Here is an 18,295-nt window from a genome sequence, read left to right as displayed (position 1 = left end):
CCTGAGAAGATCGTAAGTAAATACCATCCTGAGGCCAATGTGTGCGAACTGTCAGTTTGTATTCGTGTGATGTGAGAGAGCCTCTGCCACGCCATGAATCACTCAGGATTACCCTATGGAGAGCTTTGCCTTCTGCCTGAAGGATTAGGGAAGCAGGGCTTAGATGCCATCCATCAGTCCTGTCTTTCAGGGAACGCAAGAAAAGTCATCCTGCACCTGACCCACAGTCGAAGCTCTCTCCTTCCAAGTCTCAGAGAAAGGTCACCTAAAGGTAATGGAATACTTTTGTCAAGGTAGCACAGTCCCACTCCCTAAGCTGGCCTGGGAAAATGCTTGCTAGAGAGGATGACAGGGAGGAGGGGGAAGCTTAGAGAGCAGAAAGAAGGGAGATGGTTCAGTGCCCTGGGCATTTCTAAAAACCATCCTCCTCCTTGATAGTTATTAATGCCACTTTTAAGAATAATCCTGCTGAAATGCAGGCTTAAGATCTTCCCAGAAGAGCATAGATGTTCAACAGCACATGGTTGCTAAGCAGAGGAGCCAGGAGGACTTTTCTCATCTAGGGATCTGGACTTGGTTTTCTTTTCCTACCTCTTCATTGATGTGTGTGTGTGTGTGTGTGTGTGTGTGTGTGTGTGTGTGTATCTGTATATGTTTCTGTGTAGTGTGTATGTGTGTCTGTGTGTATCTATATCTTTATATAAAATCTCTGTTGAATTGTCACCAGCTTTTTGAGGAAACAGCCCCTTCTACATAGGGCAATTGGCCTCTTGGTGGTTTGACTTTTAAATTGTCTTCTGTCATTGTCTGCTCATTCCTCATTTCCATAGGCTGCTTTGGCCATGTATCTCTCCGATCTGTTCCTGCTTGGGGATCCTAGGAATTATTGCACAGCCCCATCTCTGTTTGCACTTCTGATGAGGCCATTTTGTTTCATGGATATAAGCATCATCTACATACTGATGATTCCCGAATTTATCTTACTTTATATTTTAGTTTGTTGAGACAAGTTCTCATGTAGCCTGGGTTGGCCTCAAACTTGTTGTGTAGCTGAGGCTGGCCTCAATCTAGAGATCCTCAGGCTTCACGTGTTGAGATTGCTGCTCTGGCCTATACCACCACAACTGGCCAATTCTAAAATTTATAGTTACAATTGGAATTTCTCACCCGAACCCCAAAGTCATATTTACACCCTCTCCTGCAGTGTTACTGGAGTGTCAATTTCTCAAATTCAAAGTGCCCAAGACAATATTGCAAATTTATGTCTTCCCACCCACTCCCACCTCAGGTTACTTGCTTCAGTTTATGACAACTCTGTCTCCTTCTTATGCTGCAGAACATTTCTATCTCTTGCACGGGTCTTCATCATCAAGTCTACACTCATGTACTCAGTTGCTAACTTGAACTCACTCATAAACCCAATGTAACAATGGTTACCCATGTAAGACCTGTATGCAATTAAGCCAACAAAATGAATCAATATTGTAGCACGCAGCACTGATTAGACTCAGTGAATAAAAAGAAGAAAAAAGAAAGAAAAAGACATGGAGGTAGGTTTGTGTGTGTGTGTCTCTGTGTGTGTGTGTGTGTGTGTGTGTATTGGGGAGTGACTGGGAGGAGCTGGGGGTGGGTCTTATTGACTTGACCATGATTGCAGTAGATTCTCATCTCTGTGGACCATCAGATGAACAGAAGAAACTTATTTCCAAGGCTGTGTTCTGTAACTCTACATCCCTGCTCATCTTCATGAGTAGCCTTTCTACATGTTTAGCTGCTTACATAAGAAATTACAACCTGGCTTCCTCTCTCTCACAAAGTCTCTAACCTGTCAGGAAGCCCTGTTGGCTTGACCATGAGAACATAGCCACAATTCCGTAATTCTTCTCTTCTACTCTGCCTGTAATCACTGCCACCTCTCACTTAGATTAAGACCAACAGACATCACATTTGTCCCATCTTCCCCTCCATGCTATTTTTAGTGGAAATAGTCCATCTAAAATTTAGCTTCCATATTTTCTGTACCAACAACTCATTCCAACGTCTTTTCATTGAATCCCAACATTAGCCTCAAAAGCCTTTCCCTACTTCATGTTTTTTTGTTTTTAAATTATTATTCTATTTATTTATTGACAATGTTCTACAGGTACTCATTGATCATTTCCATGTCCAACTCCCACTGCCTCCCAGTTATTCAGTAAGTATCCCTCCTATTAGTACTGCCTGCTGGGAGACTGACATCTTTCTGGCTTGATGTTGGTCAGGTCTTGTAAAGCCGACCACGATTGTGATGGGCTATGAGTGTCCTAGCCTTGTCATGTCCAGAAGACACTGTTCCACGGCAGTCCACACTGACCTCTGGCTCCTGCGTTTTCCTGTCCTACTATCTGCAAATCTTTCCAAGCCTTTCTGGGCAGGGTTGATGTAGATGTCTTCTTTAGAGCTGAGCATTCAACAGTCACTTAGTCTCAGCCCTTGGACCAGTTATGAGTCTCTGTATTAACTATGGTCCACTGCAGAAGAAGCTTCTCTGGCCAAGACTGAGAATAGCATTAATGTGCACTCCTTGGTTTTGAGATCACAATCTGTCATTGATGTTCTAAACCAATGTCCTTATGCTCCTACCTTAGGACACTCACAGTGATGTTCTCCAGTACACCACTGAGACACGTCCACACATGCTCTCTTACTCACTGTACTTCCTTGTCAGTGTTTACTGATTATTCTCTGCAAATACCATTTCATCTAGTTCTATAAAGAACTGCTCCATGAAAATGTAAATTTCCATGTGCTAATGCATGCGGTATTTAAACATATAGCACAGCATTGTCTTTCTATTTCCTGCTCTTCCAGAGCTTTAATGACTGCAGTTGAGACATGGGTTGCTTCAGGGGAGGGATAGGTATGGCCTAGATGAAGCCAGATGCCCAACGCTCAACCTTGAGCCTCTTAAATCCATAGCTAGACAATAGCATCAAATAAATACTTTTGATTTGTAAAACCTAGTTGGTGTAGATAGAAGAAAAGTTCCTTCTAACCTTCCTAAGGTGATTTGAGGTTGTTCAATTTAATCTATGTTACTATCCCATTTCCCCAGGCATAAATTGGGGAGACTGAAAACTTCTCAAAAAAACCTACCCTTTGTGTGGTACATTGTCCTAATGTTGTTGGAACAGTGGAGTTCAATCTGAGGTTTTAATTTTTTATGGATGATCTGGAAAGTGCTTTTTGAGAGAAATATGATCACTCAGAACAAGACATCTGTGATCAAAATCATCTGTGTCACAGAGTCAGCTTTATGAGATTTGCTTTCTGATGCACATGGTGAGGTAGGATCTCTGGGTCCCACCACAGTCCTGGATTGTCATAGAGTTATAGATAGTGCCATTTGACCAGGAAGCCAGAACTGAAGCACTGGTGGTTTCTTAGTCATAGGATAACACATGTAACTCTGTGGGAAGCATATGAGGAGAAATATGTATCATCAACCCAAAGGAAAAGCATAATTACCCCAAAATCATTGTTATGATTTCTTATGGCTATCTTATGTTATTATTTCTTATGATAAAATCATTCATATGATTTCTTATGGCTTATGCCATCACAGTCACCTTTATGTATAAGCCATGGTTTATATTTGAGGCAGTTACTTTAATCAAACTCAACAACAGTTTAAAATATGAGATGGGAGCTAAGGAAAGAACTCAGCAGGTAAAGTACTTGCCATGCAAGTGTGAGAACCTGGCTTTGGATACCCAGAACCTACATTAATCTGTGATCCCAGCATTCCTAAGGTGAGATGAGAGGTAGAGACAGGAGAATCGCTAGAACTTTGTAGATTAGTGACTATGGCATTCACTGTGGCAATGAGACTGTCTCAAACTGGGTGGGAAGCAAAGATCAACACCTGAGTTTGGAGGTTTCCAGCCTCCACAAATATGCTGTTGCATGTGTTCTCTCTCTCTCTCTCTCTCTCTCTCTCTCTCTCTCTCTCTCACACACACACACACACACACACACACACACATACAGAGAGAGAGAGAGAGAGAGAGAGAGAGAGAGAGAGAGAGAGAGAGATATTCCTTAAAAGAATGTGATACATATGATGAAATTTGGTACCAGTTTGCATTTCTTTTAGTTCTAGCAATTTAGAACAAATAAAGTGTGCTATCCAGTTATGACTCAAATCTGAAGTGATACTTTTTAAGTTTCATAACTACAAAGTCAGGGTCATTAAGGTATGAGAGCACCAATAGGCTGGTGACCTCTCAAGCTTTTGCATGGAAGGGAAACTGAGTAGAGAATAAAGGAACACAAAAGTGAAGATGTTATGTAGCAACTTCCTTCCCCCAACTGGAGGATGGGGAGGGGCTCAGAAGATTCCAAGAAAATGAAATATGCTAGGCCCAGGAATTACATGAAACCTACAAGTCTTAGAAAGCTTTTGAAAGTTAGAAAATCCACCAGATTCCCTCTTAAGAGTATTTCTATGAAGTAGCAATTATGGAGAGAGGAGACCCTCTCAGTAGTGGAGCTTTCTCAAGTCTTGCAGGGAGCTCAGGGGTGCAGCTTCTGTGACTCATCAGCCACGCTGGGGTAAGCTTTTCAATGATGCCTTTGAGTCACTGCACTCCTGTCAATCAACCCTCCCCCATGTGCCTATAAGTAACCTCAGTAAACTAATTAGTTCACTCAGCTAGCTTTAGGTGGAATCATTTCTCTGTTATGTTGGGCGAGTAGACATTTGTGCAAGCTTTCCCAGGAAACATCTCGCAACAGAAGGATACTTTTAGAAATCCATGTAAGAAAATGGATTTGGGGCAGAAGGAGAGAGTAATTCACAACTATGATTAACAGAAGAGTAAGTATTAGAATCTCTAAGTGTACAAATGAAAAACAAACAAACAAACCAAAGGGCAAAGATGTTTATTATCATAAGCCTCTTGTCAATTTCACATAGTCTATCTGGAAGAGTGCTGGGATTCTAATTCAGGCCTGTGTCTTAGACCATAATTATACACTACCTCTTAATATTCATATTTCTTGTTAATTTGTTTGCTTATTTGTCTTACTGCTGGGTGCTAGATCCAGGGGCTGACACACACTAGACAAGTACTCTGTCACTGAGCCACATACCTAACATCTTGTTCCCACCACTTCACAGGTGAGCCCGCTGGGTGTCACCACACATGATAATTTAGGATAGAGCTCTCTGTCCTCAAGTCCGGTCAACCCTGGAACAGTTGTCCAAGAACAACCTTGAAATTTAACTATAGAGCTTGCATGATTAACTTTTGCAGGCCCTAAAGCTGTTGGGTAAACCCCAAGCCCACCCTGACACCTGTTTTTTGTATAGCCCACGAACTACAAATAAATAACTTACATTTTTAAATTCTTGAAAAAGATTAAGAGACTAAGCAGGTCCTTTCATGATACATGAAGATGGAATGGAGCCGAGATTCTAGTATTGGTGAGTTGAAGGTTTCGTTAGGATATAGCTGCAGTCACATATGCACACAATACTACTGTGCAGAGTAGTTGTCTCAGAGATATGTGGCTTGTGTGTCTCTGTTTGTTACGTGGTCCTTCACAGAAGAAGTTTGAGAACAAGGCAGGTATCCTCTTAGACTATTATAATTATTTTATACCATCTTGATTTTCATTTTTTCATTTATATGGTGGTTTGAATAAGAAAGGGCACACAGGCGCATATGTTTAAATGCTTAGTCTGTAGTTGGTGGAACTGCCTGAAAGGGATTAGGAGGCGTGGTCTTGTTGGAGAAGGTGTGTCAGTGGGGGTGGGCTTTGAGCTTTCAAAAGTCTACACTATTTGCTCTCTCTCTCTCCGACTCTCTCTCTGTTTCTCTCTCTCTCTGTGTCTCTCTGTGCATCATACTTGTGGATTGGGTGTAAGCTCTCAGCTACTACTCCACTGCCATGCCTGTCTGCCTGTGCCACACTCTCCACCATGATTGCCATAGACTCCAACCCCTCAGAACTGTGAGCCTCCAAAGAGAATCCTGTCTTTGATAAGTTGCCTTGATCGTGGTGTTCTGTTAAGGCAATAGACAGGTAACTAAGACAATTTCCTACAGTGAAATGTGTTCTTTTACAGTTCATCACTTCCATCTGGGATCGTTTGTCTTTTCCCTCCAGGACATCCTTTAGCATAGTCTTCAGTAGGAGCTGTACTTTTCCAGCTGTCTGATTAGGAATGTTTGACAATGTCTTCATGTTCTCTTCCTTATTTGTGTGTGTGTATGTGTGTACGGGTGCATGTAGAGGCCAGAAGTCAACCTCAGGTATGACTTCTCATACCTCAGCTTCTCAGGAGCTGCTTAACTCATTTGTTCAAGACTCCTTCTAACCTAGGACTTAGTAAGAGGTCTTACTGGCCAGGTTGGCTGGCTGGTGAGCATCAGGAATCTTCTTGTCTCTGTTCCCCACGGCTAGGATTACAAATGTCCTCTCCATACTTTTTTTTTTTTTTAAATTTTATTTTGAGTGCTGGACCTGGGGCTAGAACTCAGATCCTCATGGTTGTGTGGCACACACTTTACTGACTGAGCCATCTCTCTAGGCTTCTTTTCTCATCAGCCTTGAAAAGAAGTTTTGCTAATTATGAACTATAACAAATAACTGTCTACTAGCACTTATTTTCCTTTCTATATTAAGGATGCTATTTTAGTGTCTTATGACTGCCGTTAGAAGGTAGCAGTATGTTTGTTACTTTTTAATGGTTATCTGACATTATTTTGGCTGCTTCTGACATATGTTTTCATAGTTCGCATATTCACCATGATGTTTTGACTTGTAAATTGTTTTTGCATTTGTGTTTCATTTATCTTCTCCACATTTTTTTTTTTTTGTTGGGAGCAGTAAGTATATCTGTACATGTGTGTAACATGGCTGTGTAGGCAAATATATTTTCATGTGTCTGTTGTAGCAGTATGTGACTGTGTGTGTGAGTGTGGAGGCCAGAGGTTGATGTTAAGTGTCTTCCCTTACTTCACTCTCCATTTTATTGCTATTGAGGCAGAGTCTCTCCTTAAGCCTGGGACTCACCAATGTGGCTAGACTAGCTAGCTAGCTTGCCTGTTGGATCCCCCATCTTTGCCCCCCACTCTTCCTCCTGGTTTAAGATTTATTTGTTCTCTTCAAACTGGAACAATGTCTAGTATCAGTTGTGTAAAGATCTTATCAATTATCTCTGTGGACATTGTCCCCTCCACGATTTCTCTCGGGCAGTGGACCACTGATTGGAGTCAAACTATTAGGAACCTCATTTCTCTATTTTACTCCTCTGGCTGTTCCTTCATCTTTCTATAGAACTGGGCATTTAACTTAGGACCTGTGTATACTAGGCGAGTGTTCTTCCATTGAGCCATAGCTAACTTATTTATTTATTTATTTATTTTTAAATTATTTATTTATTTATTTATTTATTTTTGAACATGAAATGCTTTTTTATAGCATGTTTTACAAGGGGAGGGGGTAAGAGGGGCCAGGTGGTGGAAAAGTACAAAATCTTCTTGGCCTGTGCCTTGAAAGATGTCATGGTCTATACGGTACACTGCCTTGAATTATGTTCTACCTGTTGTTCTTCAGAAGATATGGTACACTGCTTGAGTTATGGTCTCCCTGCTATTCTTAAGATGATATGGTACTCTGCTTTGAGTCTATCTGCAGTTGCTAAGCAGGATCTTGCAGTTGCCAAGCTTCAGAGGACATTGTGCAGGTGGGGAAAGGTAGGGGGTGAAGATAAGGGCGAGGGTCCTGGCTTAGCACGTGGTGCAGGGAGTGGGTGCAGCCTAACTTATTTATTTTTGAGAGTGCTTCTCACTAAGTAGGTCATATTGGACCTCCAATTGTTGACTTAGCTCCAACTGTCCTTAAACTTGTAATCCTCCTGCCTCAGTCTTCTTGGGAGCTGGAATTTTTAAGTCTATCTCTATAAATTTATTTCTTTTGCTCTATCTGGGTAAATTCTTCAGATTCACCTTCCAGACCATTAATTCTCTTTTTATCTGTGTCTACCTAGTATTGATACTTGTCTATTATTTTAGCCATTATTCTCTTGTTTCTTAAAGGTCAATGTGTTTATTTTTTACATCTCTTAAATAATTTTTGACATAACTTTAGTCCCTACAAACATTTTGACCCTGTCTGTAGTTAACTAGATATAAAGACAGTTATTTATTATTTTGTATCTGGCAGTTTCTACAGCAAACTGCTGCTGTCTGCTTCTTCTGGCTGCTGTGCCTTCTGCTTTCTCCTCTATGTCTAATGTCCATTTTCCTCTCAGCTACTCATTTCTATGTAACTTTATCTTGTTAATTATGAATCTCCAAGATCATGGTGAGCCTTTGCTGAAAGGATTGCTGCTTGTTTCTATGATTTATTGAGAGTGGGTTAATGTGTACATATATATAATCTAAAAGCAACATATATATATAATATGTATTAATCTAGTATATATATATTATAATTTTAGATTTATGAAGATGGGTCAATATATATTATATATCATATAAAAACAATATATAATACATATTAACTTAATATATGTATATTATAATATATATTAACCCACTTTCCATAAGTCTAAAATTACATATATTGGCTTTGAGGTTTTTAAAAAAAATCTTTTTGACTCTCTGTATGTCTCTTTCTTTCTCTATCTCTGTCTGTCTCTGTCTCTCTTTCTCTGTATCTCTCTCTACCTTGATCCCTCAGCAGTGAATTTAAGCTACTATGAATCCATACTAGGGCTAGGTCTCAGCTAAAACTTCCCATGAACCCATTTGCTTAGCCTCTGCTCTAGGGTAGAGACTTTCTTTCAGACTTCCCCCTTTCTTCTCCTCCCCTTCTTTCCCCTTCTCTACCTCTTTTCTTTTTGGTATTTAGACACAGGGTTTCATGTAGCCCAGGCTGGCATTCAACTCACTATATAGCTGGGGATGGCTTTGAGCTTCTGATCCTTCTGCTTCTACCTCACCAATGCCAAGGTAACAAACAGGGACCATCATGCTGGGCATGGAGATCCTTTTCAAGCTTACCAGTAGGACATGGGCACAGCCTTTGTCTGCTGTGTTTTTACATGAAGAAGTGATCACGTTGAGCCCCGCCTCTTGCTCCTTCCCCCTTATATGGATTGGCAGCTCCCTGATGCTTTCCAAGAGGGCTGCCTTTCCTCTTACCTACAATCTCAGCTTTTATCCCCCAGCAGGAGAGAGTTTGCACACTTTTGTTTTAAGCAGTAGCAATTACAGGACATCACACTTCTCCTGGAGCTTTGATCTTTTGTGCAGAAAATATTTTTTTTTTTTAGTATATCTACCTCAGTGTAGATATATTTAAAAATCTTTGCCCCAGATATAGTATAATAGGATTATACATACAAACACCATGTGAATAAAGATGAAGCATATACTTCAGCAAATTTTTACTGATACTGAATCCCCAATGAGCAGAGTCTTGTAGTAGGATGGGCCGCATAGAAATGATAGGAGGATAAAATTTTCTGTAAAACCTTCAAACCCAGTACTGGGGATAGGCACTATCTTTTAAAATTATTCAAATTTTTTTGAGACAGGGTGGCCTCAAGTTCAACTATGCAACCGAGAAACAACCTTGGACTTGTAATTAACCTGTTGGGGTTTAGGCAGAACTGGAGACCAACAACAGATCTTCCTGCATGCTGGGTAAACCCTCCAGCAGCTGAGCCACAGCCACAGGCAAATGTTAACTTTCATTCACGTGAACTTACTGCAGAGCTGTGGTGAAGAGTACACAAGTATACGCTCCTCTGAGATTATAGGAGTGGGAAGTGTCCCTGATGGGGAAGGAGAGAGAGAACATTGATGGGGAGAGTCAGAGAGGAACGTGAGCGATGCGTCCACAGGGAGGCTAAAGCTGCACCCTTCACACAGTGCAGAGGAACATGGCAGCCGGATGAGTCGGTCTCCCATGTGACACGTGAATATAGGCGCATTCGTACACGCACACGCACACGCACACGCACACGCACACGCACACACACTTTGAGTTATCTGCTTGATGTTCCACTAGCCCCTTCAAAAGCAAGGAAGGCTTTCCCCTGGTAGACTATTTCAAATAAGAAGCCACTTCTGGCATCCTTGGGCCTCTGGGCACATGGTTTAGCAAGCAAATTACATTGTGTGGAGGGGCCAGGCATCTCTTCCTCCACCCAAATGGAAGCGAGTGCCAGGGCTCAGGGCCTGACAAGCAAAGCATGGCAGCATCTCAGCCCATACTTTCCCCAGTGGTCAGCTGATGGCACAACTGTCCTGGACTTGGTGCTATGTGAACCTTCTTGTGAAAATCTATAAACATTCATGTGACTTTAATTCACAGAAGACTGTAAAGTTATGGATCCTCAGAATTAGAAAAAAATCAAACAATTCTACGGAATCAAATTGTGTCCTGTTATAGATACTGGGCAGCTACATTCTTATATGGTCTGTTTTCATATTTGTCATTGTCTGGCACATGAAGTCCAGGCCAAGGTCAGCAGGTTTATGTAAAACGAACAATAGGGAAATGTATTAAAGGGGATGCATGCTGATTTTTGCTTTGTAGTGAGCGGTGATAAATGCACAAGTAAGTACATCCAGACTCTAAGGGTCGGTAAAGAGCATGCATGGGGCTCCAGCTCAGGTTTAGCATATTTTGAATTCATCTACAGAGCAATAATTGGAACTTGTGTGTCACAGAACGGCTGGGTAGGTGACTGTGGAATACAGAAATGTGTGGCAAGAACCTGGGCGAATATGAACTAACTTTGTCACTTTGAGAATTTTGTACGGAAATGTAAAGGGGTGGCCCTGGCCTCGGATTAAGCCTCAGGTTTGTGGAGGGTGAATATTGACAACACAGTGCAGGGTGAATGATCTGATTGCATGTGTTATGTGCATTGGCTGAACACTTAGGGGCCAGGACAGATGACAAATCTTGGGAGGGAAATGCCATAAAACTCCACCTCAATAGTAGATTGTGTTGTTGTACGGTTGTGACGCACCATGGAAAGCAGAGAGATGTGCGACTTCTTACTGGAGATGTGCAGAATGTGTGTGAGTCTGCAGAGCTCCTTCTCGGAACTATTAGCTTTAGGTCACAGCCAGGGATGGATGAAGACAGAGACAAGGGTGGCTCTCTGTACTGGAGGGATAGAAGTGGACAGGCCTGGGCACCAGACTTCATTGGAAATCCTTAGAGAAGAGATGCTGATTTGGGAAACTTGAAAATTTGGCCATCATGAGGGCATTAACTCTGATGTTTATCTTGGACACTTACACAAATTAGGTAAATTTGTTGTTTGTGATGAGCAGGGAGAGGCTCTTCTTTCTGGGGCAAAGTTAACTGGCTAGTTGAGATATTTTGGCCATGTCTTTCTGCTTGGTGGAGCCTTGAGGCTTCGGACAGTCTACACTTAATGCTGTAGTTTTTTAATCTTTTTTTATTTTCAATTTACTTATTTATTTACTTGTGTGTGTGCGTGTGTGTTGTGCATGTATGTACATGTTTTCATGCGCGTGTGCATGGTGTTTAGGGGTATACATGTATGTGTTTAAGGAGGCACATGGAGGTCAAAGGTAAACAAGTGTCTAGCTTCATCACTCTCTCTTGTTTGCTTGATTGCTTGCTACATGGTCCTAGGCAGCCCAGGATAGCCTCAGAGTCACTATGTAGCAAGGATAATTTCAAGATCTATCTTCCTACCTCTGAAGTGCTGAGATAACAGGTGTGTGTCACCATGCCTAGGTCCACCTTATTTTCTGGAACAAGATCTCTCACTGAACCAAGAGCTCGCTGGCCAGCGAGTGACTGTAAGACCGTATGCTAAGTTGTGATTAGCTAGAGACATTAATTAATTAATGGCTGATGAAGTCTGAGAAGGAGCTTCCTGTTAAATGAGTGTATAGCTTTTTTTTCTCATTCTCTAGAATTGAAAGTTATTACGTTACAGAGTAATTGTGGAGTTGACATGGGGCTATAGGGTACAGGGCATATTACATATATATGATATCCTAATGAAAAACCTTCCCAAATCTCAGAGCATATTGAACTCTAGGGATAAAATTCCACTGCATAAATCCTCATGATGCATGTACAATTATTTATGTCTTTACATTCCATTGCTCTCGGATAGAGTGCATTCATCAAAAAGAGTGACTCTATGTTGGATTGCTGAGTACTAAGTTATCTCTTTGTAAAGATGTGGGGTCTTTGTTAGTGTTTGACGATGTCCTTGTGTTGCTAATTCTGCCTGGTATGAATAGAGTTACTGAGGTCAGATTGCCCCTGGCATTTGGTAGGTACCACACTGTAAGCTGACTGTCTTTATAGACGGTGGAGTGAGTCCCATTGTTGATTTAATGGAAGTCTCCATTTTTTTTCACACCGTGAAACAGGTGGAAAAAAAAATAAAGCACCTTGTTGGAGAATCCAAGTTTAGAATTTGAGTGTTGGTCTTCTGGCCATACTGGATTTCTGCCATTCAGAGCTTTGACTTTGACTTACAATTGCCTTCCAATACTGGAGGTGTTCATGATACAATTAGTAAGATGGTTTAGAGCTGTAAAGTCTTACTCTTGTCCATATTAATAATCAGCATCTTCTTAGAAGAAAGACACTCTTTGCATAGACTCCCAGGTCGGACAAGTCCTTCAGAGGTTTCTTTCCAATAGGCAAGTGACATTCTCCGCGTTTTATTGCTTTATATTGTTTGGCTAAAATCTTGACCTGTAAGTGTATAATATATCAGGTGGCTAGGAAAACAGCAGGAGGGGGTCAACCTTATGACATTCTCTGTTAGAATATCCTTAAATCGTATCAAATTTGTACCCTGTCACGCACCATATGGCTCTTGCTCTCCCCGTGACTGCTTTTTCATGTGAAGTACTCTGGACGTTCCTAAGTTGAACAGATACTAGCCCTGTTTATAGTCATTCGCTAATTTAATAGAAATGATGATTCTTTTCTTTCTTTTCTTGTGCCCACTTTATCTTTATTCAAGCTGGACCACCCTTACAGAAACATGCTGAAAGAGAGACGTAGCCCAAACTATTGAGATGAATTACTTGTTTGATAACTATAATCTATTTTCTTTTCCATGAACCCTCTATCCCCAGCCCAGCACCAACTGGACTTTGTGACTCCTTGTCACCTTGGTGCAGAGGATCTCCAACCTTTTCTCCCTGGGGCTTTCTGGTCCTTTTTCAGGTGGAAGGGATGTGGGTGGCTGGAGCTGAGAGATGAAAGGTGGGATTGTTTGCCTGTCATCCTGCACTCTTGCCACCTGGCGACGGTGTTTCTGGTGAGTGGAGATACATAATGGCCATCTCAGGCCAACATGGTCCTTTATTTCCTGGGGGTCAGGCTGGAGGAGAACCAGGGGGCCAGAAGATCTGTTGAAATGTGACCCCTCCTGGAGGAGTGAGAGCCCTGAGCATAGGGGAAGGAAATGACTTCAAGGGAAAGCTCAAAGCACTGAGATCAATAGCTGAGAGTCAATGCTCATTTTCAGGAACAGTGTAATTTAAATGCCCTCGGGGATGCACGTGGAGGCCCACGGCTTTGTAATTTTGACTTAACTTTGCTTTCCAATGTGAATGTATGAGACTGACGGAATTGTGTTGTGGAAAATCTCATACAAGGATAAAACAGTGAAGTACCTTACTTAAAGATCGCTGTTCTTTGCAGTGTTCCTCGCCTACCTAAGGCTGCAACTATTTTATACAGTTCCTCATATTGTGGTGACTCCCAAAATAAAATTATTTTGGTGCTACTTCATTTTGCTACAGTTTTGAATCATAATGCAAATACTTTTTTGGAGAATGAGGTTTGCAAAGGGGTCAAAGGTTTGCAAAAGGGGTTGAGAAGCACTGGTTTATAGACCCTTAATAAATGAGATGTGCAGGCCTTCTGAGTTCCCCACTTATGTCTTCCCATGGATTAGTGACTCTTCTCCATGTTTAACTTGCTATAAATCTTTAGAGACCCCTCTGGGAGAAGTTTATGGATGCCATAAACAGTGCCCTTCGTACACGAGCGCAACTATAGACAGTGATCGCATATTGTGTTTGCCAAAGCTACAAGACAGAAGTTTGAATGTTTTCACCACAAAGAAGCATATCTGTAGACACACTTACCGAACTTAAAAAGATCATCATGTATACAGGAATCAACTGACCCCTCCCCCGAAATACGCATGTTTTATTTTTTACATTTCATTAAAAAATTTAAATTAAAAAAAATAGACAAACTTTACCTCTCCAAATGCCTCTAGGACGAAAAAAGAGGAAGAAATTTCTTATCGAGTAGCAGCTATCAAATAAAAGTCCAAAGTGAAAGGAAGATAAAATTTCAATGAGAAAAAAAAAAATGTTGTCACATGCGGAGGATAGTGGCTGTTCCGGGCACTTACAGAGCATGTTTTTACGGCTTGTCCTGCTCACTGTCTGCCTTCAAGTCTTCTTTGCATCGTCAGCTAATTGTCCTTTTGAGTGCTGGAATGGAAAATGTCTTGTGTACGCCAGGCAAGCACTCTAGCGATGAGCAACACGGCAGCCCACTTGACCAAACCCTAAACCTTCTACACTTCACACTGGAGACTGCCTGGCATGTGATGGCTGTGCAGGACACCAGGCAGGGAGTTATCAGTGAAGAAACCGACATTTCTCTGTATTCTCATTAATCTTTTTCTTCTTTTAAAATTGAGCAGGAGGGAGTGTGTGTGTGTGTGTGTGTGTGTGTGTGTGCAAGTCAGAGGACAACTTGAACTCAGGTAGTCAGGCTCAGTGACAAACGCCTCTGCTTACTAAGCCTCACTGCCCCATCTTCCTCTTTTCATCCTAGACCCAAGCTGACAGCAGAGTAGACTTTTAATTCTCCTGTACTTGAGATGGAAACAGGTCAATCATTGGGAGTTTGAGGCTAGTCTAATCTACATACTTAGTTCCAGGGCATCTAGGGTTTCACAGTGAGCTCTTGTTTCAAAACAAACAAAGGACAAACTAACAAGCAAACAAGTGATCCAAGAAGAACAGAACAACCCATCCTGGGCAGCAGCACCTTAGCTTCTTCAGAATAGTCTTTGACTATCCAGGGTTTCTGCCAGAGGGACCAGTTTCCAGTGCCCAAGTCAGGGGGTGAGTTTGTCTAACCCTGAGCAAGATGAATGCAGAGGAAAGCCAGGCTGTTAGGAGACATTCAGGTGCCATGTTGGCTTGGCTGCTATCTCTGTCAGAGGATGCCAATGTCTTCCGACCATAGCTTTCTCCAAAGTATAGTGACTACCTTAGATGAGAACTGATGTGTAGGGACCCAGGTGGATGATTGCTGACTTAGTTTCTTTCCCTGTTGCTGTGACAAAATACTTTGATGGAAGGAATTGAAAGGAACAAGAGCCTAAGGAGCTCATTTCCAGTGATGGTCCAGCATGTCACGAAAAGTCAAGGCAGCCACAGCTTGATGCGTGTTGCATGACATTCTTAGTCAGAAGAGAGGGATGAAGGCAGGCATGTAATGGTACCCACCTTGCTCTCTCTACTTTTACAGGACCAGCAGACCCTGTTCAGGGAATAGCTCCACCCACAATTAAGATGAATTTCCCCACGACAATTGATGTAATCAAAAAACTAATCTCCCAGGCTTACTCTGAGACTCATTTCCCTGGTGATTCTTGATACCGTCATGTTGATGGTTAATACTAGCCACCATGACCTCTGAGCTTCTTGTAGCCCCATACCTCTTCACACCTACCCAGTGCACATAATCAATGGGACCACAGGTACGCTCAAACATCCAGGCATCTGTGACTAGGATTTGGAATGGATTTTGATTTTTGGACTTGGAATATTTGTATCAAAAATAGAGGAATGTAAAAACTGATTATTTATTGTGTGTATGCATGAATATAAGTATATCTATCATGCGTGCATATTCATATACACATGTATCTCACCTCTTCTATACATCAGAATGCTGCCCGTCTATCTGGAACAGGAATTCTGTTTGTGTGTGTGTGTGTGTGTGTGTGTGTGTGTGTGTGTATGTATGTTTGTAGAACTATCTGTGGGAGTTGGCTCTCTCCCTCCAACATTCAGATCCTGGTGATGAAGGCAATCAACTTTACCTAATGAGCTACTTTGCTGGCCCTAAGGAACTATTTTATATAACTCCTATATGTTAGGAAGGACACATATAAGAAGGGAGTCATCTGCAAAGGTATATTGACCAGAAATTTACAAAGAATAAGAAACTGAAAGCTAGGCATGGCAGAGCAGCCTATAAACCCAGTACTTGAGAGGTAGAGCCAGAGGATCAGAAGTTCAAGGTCACCCTTGGCTTCACAGCCAGCTTGAGGATAGCCTGGGTGCCAAGATACCCCATCTCAAGGGATAAAATGTTGGTGCTTATACTGGAGAAGGATTTGACAATAATCCCATGGAATACTTATGCAATTTACTGACTTTAAGGACTTTTCAGTTGTGAACTATCAACATTGGGAATCTGAAACACCATCTACCAGTGTAAATTTCACAGAAATATCAAGAGCTAAGTTCTGAATGTGTTTGGGTATATGTGAGGTGGGGATGGGAAGAGAAGAGTCTGCTGGAAAGAAATGAGATAATTAGGCAAAATTATAGACTGAAAAAAGTAATCTAGTAATAACATTGTGTCTTTCATGGTTTGAATAGTGCATTTTCACATTTTTAATGTAAGCGATCTGCGTTCTGAGGAGGAACTTTTGGAAACAGTGGCCTAAGAACATGCTGTGTAGATCAGGCTGGTCTCAAACTTAGGGTCACTTTCTTACCTCAGCCTTCCCAGTGCTGGGAGTAGATATGCATCACCTCACTGGCCCTGAGATGTCCCTTTCATAGGGCAGCGAAGGAGATGTAAGTTAGCCATATTGAAGAACTTTCTATGAAGCTGTACCACAGCAGAGTGAGGAGGTCTATAGGATTTCTTTGCTTTAAGGCTTTGTTCTGGGTCAGTAAGGTGGCTCAGCAGGTAAAGGCTTTTGCCATCAAACCTGGCACTTTGAATTTGATCCCCAGACGCGCATGGTAGAACGAGAGAACTGACTCACACAGATTGTCCTCTGACTTTCACATACGTGTTATGGGATGTGGGCACCCTCTGCCAATACTCCTTATCTGAGAGATCAACTACGTTTCTCATTCCCAAAGCAGTGTTTAGCAAAAATCCCTAAGAGACCCTCCCCAAAAGCAAATGAAAATTTGAGACATGGCCCATGGAAACAAAATGTGTGTGTGTGTGTGTGTGCTTGCATGCTTACACTAGAATTTGAACTATGGAAACAAAGTGTGTGTGTGTATTTGCACACTTACACTAGAATTTGAATACAGTCGTTTCTGCGTATGCTCTACCATGGAGCTCTTCTCCATCTGAGGAATACAGTTCTTTTAATTTTGCTTATTATGCACTTTTTTCCCCTCAAGTGTCCATCTGATTGGGGAGGGGGATCTCTTAAGGATTTTTGCTAAACATTGATTTGTGAATGAAAGACACAGCTGAGCTTTTAGATAGGGAGTTAAGAATCACAAACAGCTAAAGGAACAATCATGTCAAACCAATCGTGGTTTTGTGCAACAATGGGGAGTAATATTTTGAAGTTCTGTTCTTCTTTTGACTGCAGGCCGAGGCCAAGAGCTGAGCATTAGCATTTCCATTCAATCGGTGGGTGGTGTTGCTTATCTTCTTAGTTATGTAATCCTCGTTACTCATTAGGATGTGGTGTTCTTGCTGTGAGGCCTCAAACATTTTTCAGGCAACATAATGATATGTGCTTCTCAGGACTATCATAGTCAAGCTTCCAAAAAAAAAATAATTCATGTCCACACATCTTTAAATAGGTGTCCAGGCTGCTTTCTCTGTGTTGTGTTAAACATTTTTTTTTTCCTTCTGTTTTGGTAGGTTCAATAGCAAAGAACCTGATGGTTTGGAAAATGTAGGTTAGCATACCACCGAGGAAAGTCCCTTGCTGAAGCACGGTAGACAGAAAGCAGGAAGTCAGCGGTGGCCTGCACAGATTGCTGCTGAGAATTCTCATTGCTGGCCCAGCACCGCTGCAAAGGACAGTAAGAACAGTAAGAAAGGAGGGAACCGTTGATGTTTTCTTTGGGTTTCTAGATTAGTATAATTTTTATTAAAGCAACACTTGCTGCTCGATACACTCTCCTGATGAGTCCATGGTGTGTGTGTGTCTGTGTGTGTGTGTTTGTGTGTATGCACCTAAACATGAGTG

The sequence above is a fragment of the Grammomys surdaster genome, unplaced genomic scaffold (genome assembly GCF_004785775.1).
Source record: "Grammomys surdaster isolate TR1022 unplaced genomic scaffold, NIH_TR_1.0 146, whole genome shotgun sequence".
Classification (NCBI taxonomy): domain Eukaryota; kingdom Metazoa; phylum Chordata; class Mammalia; order Rodentia; family Muridae; genus Grammomys; species Grammomys surdaster.
Note: the sequence above shows the minus strand (reverse complement) of the source record.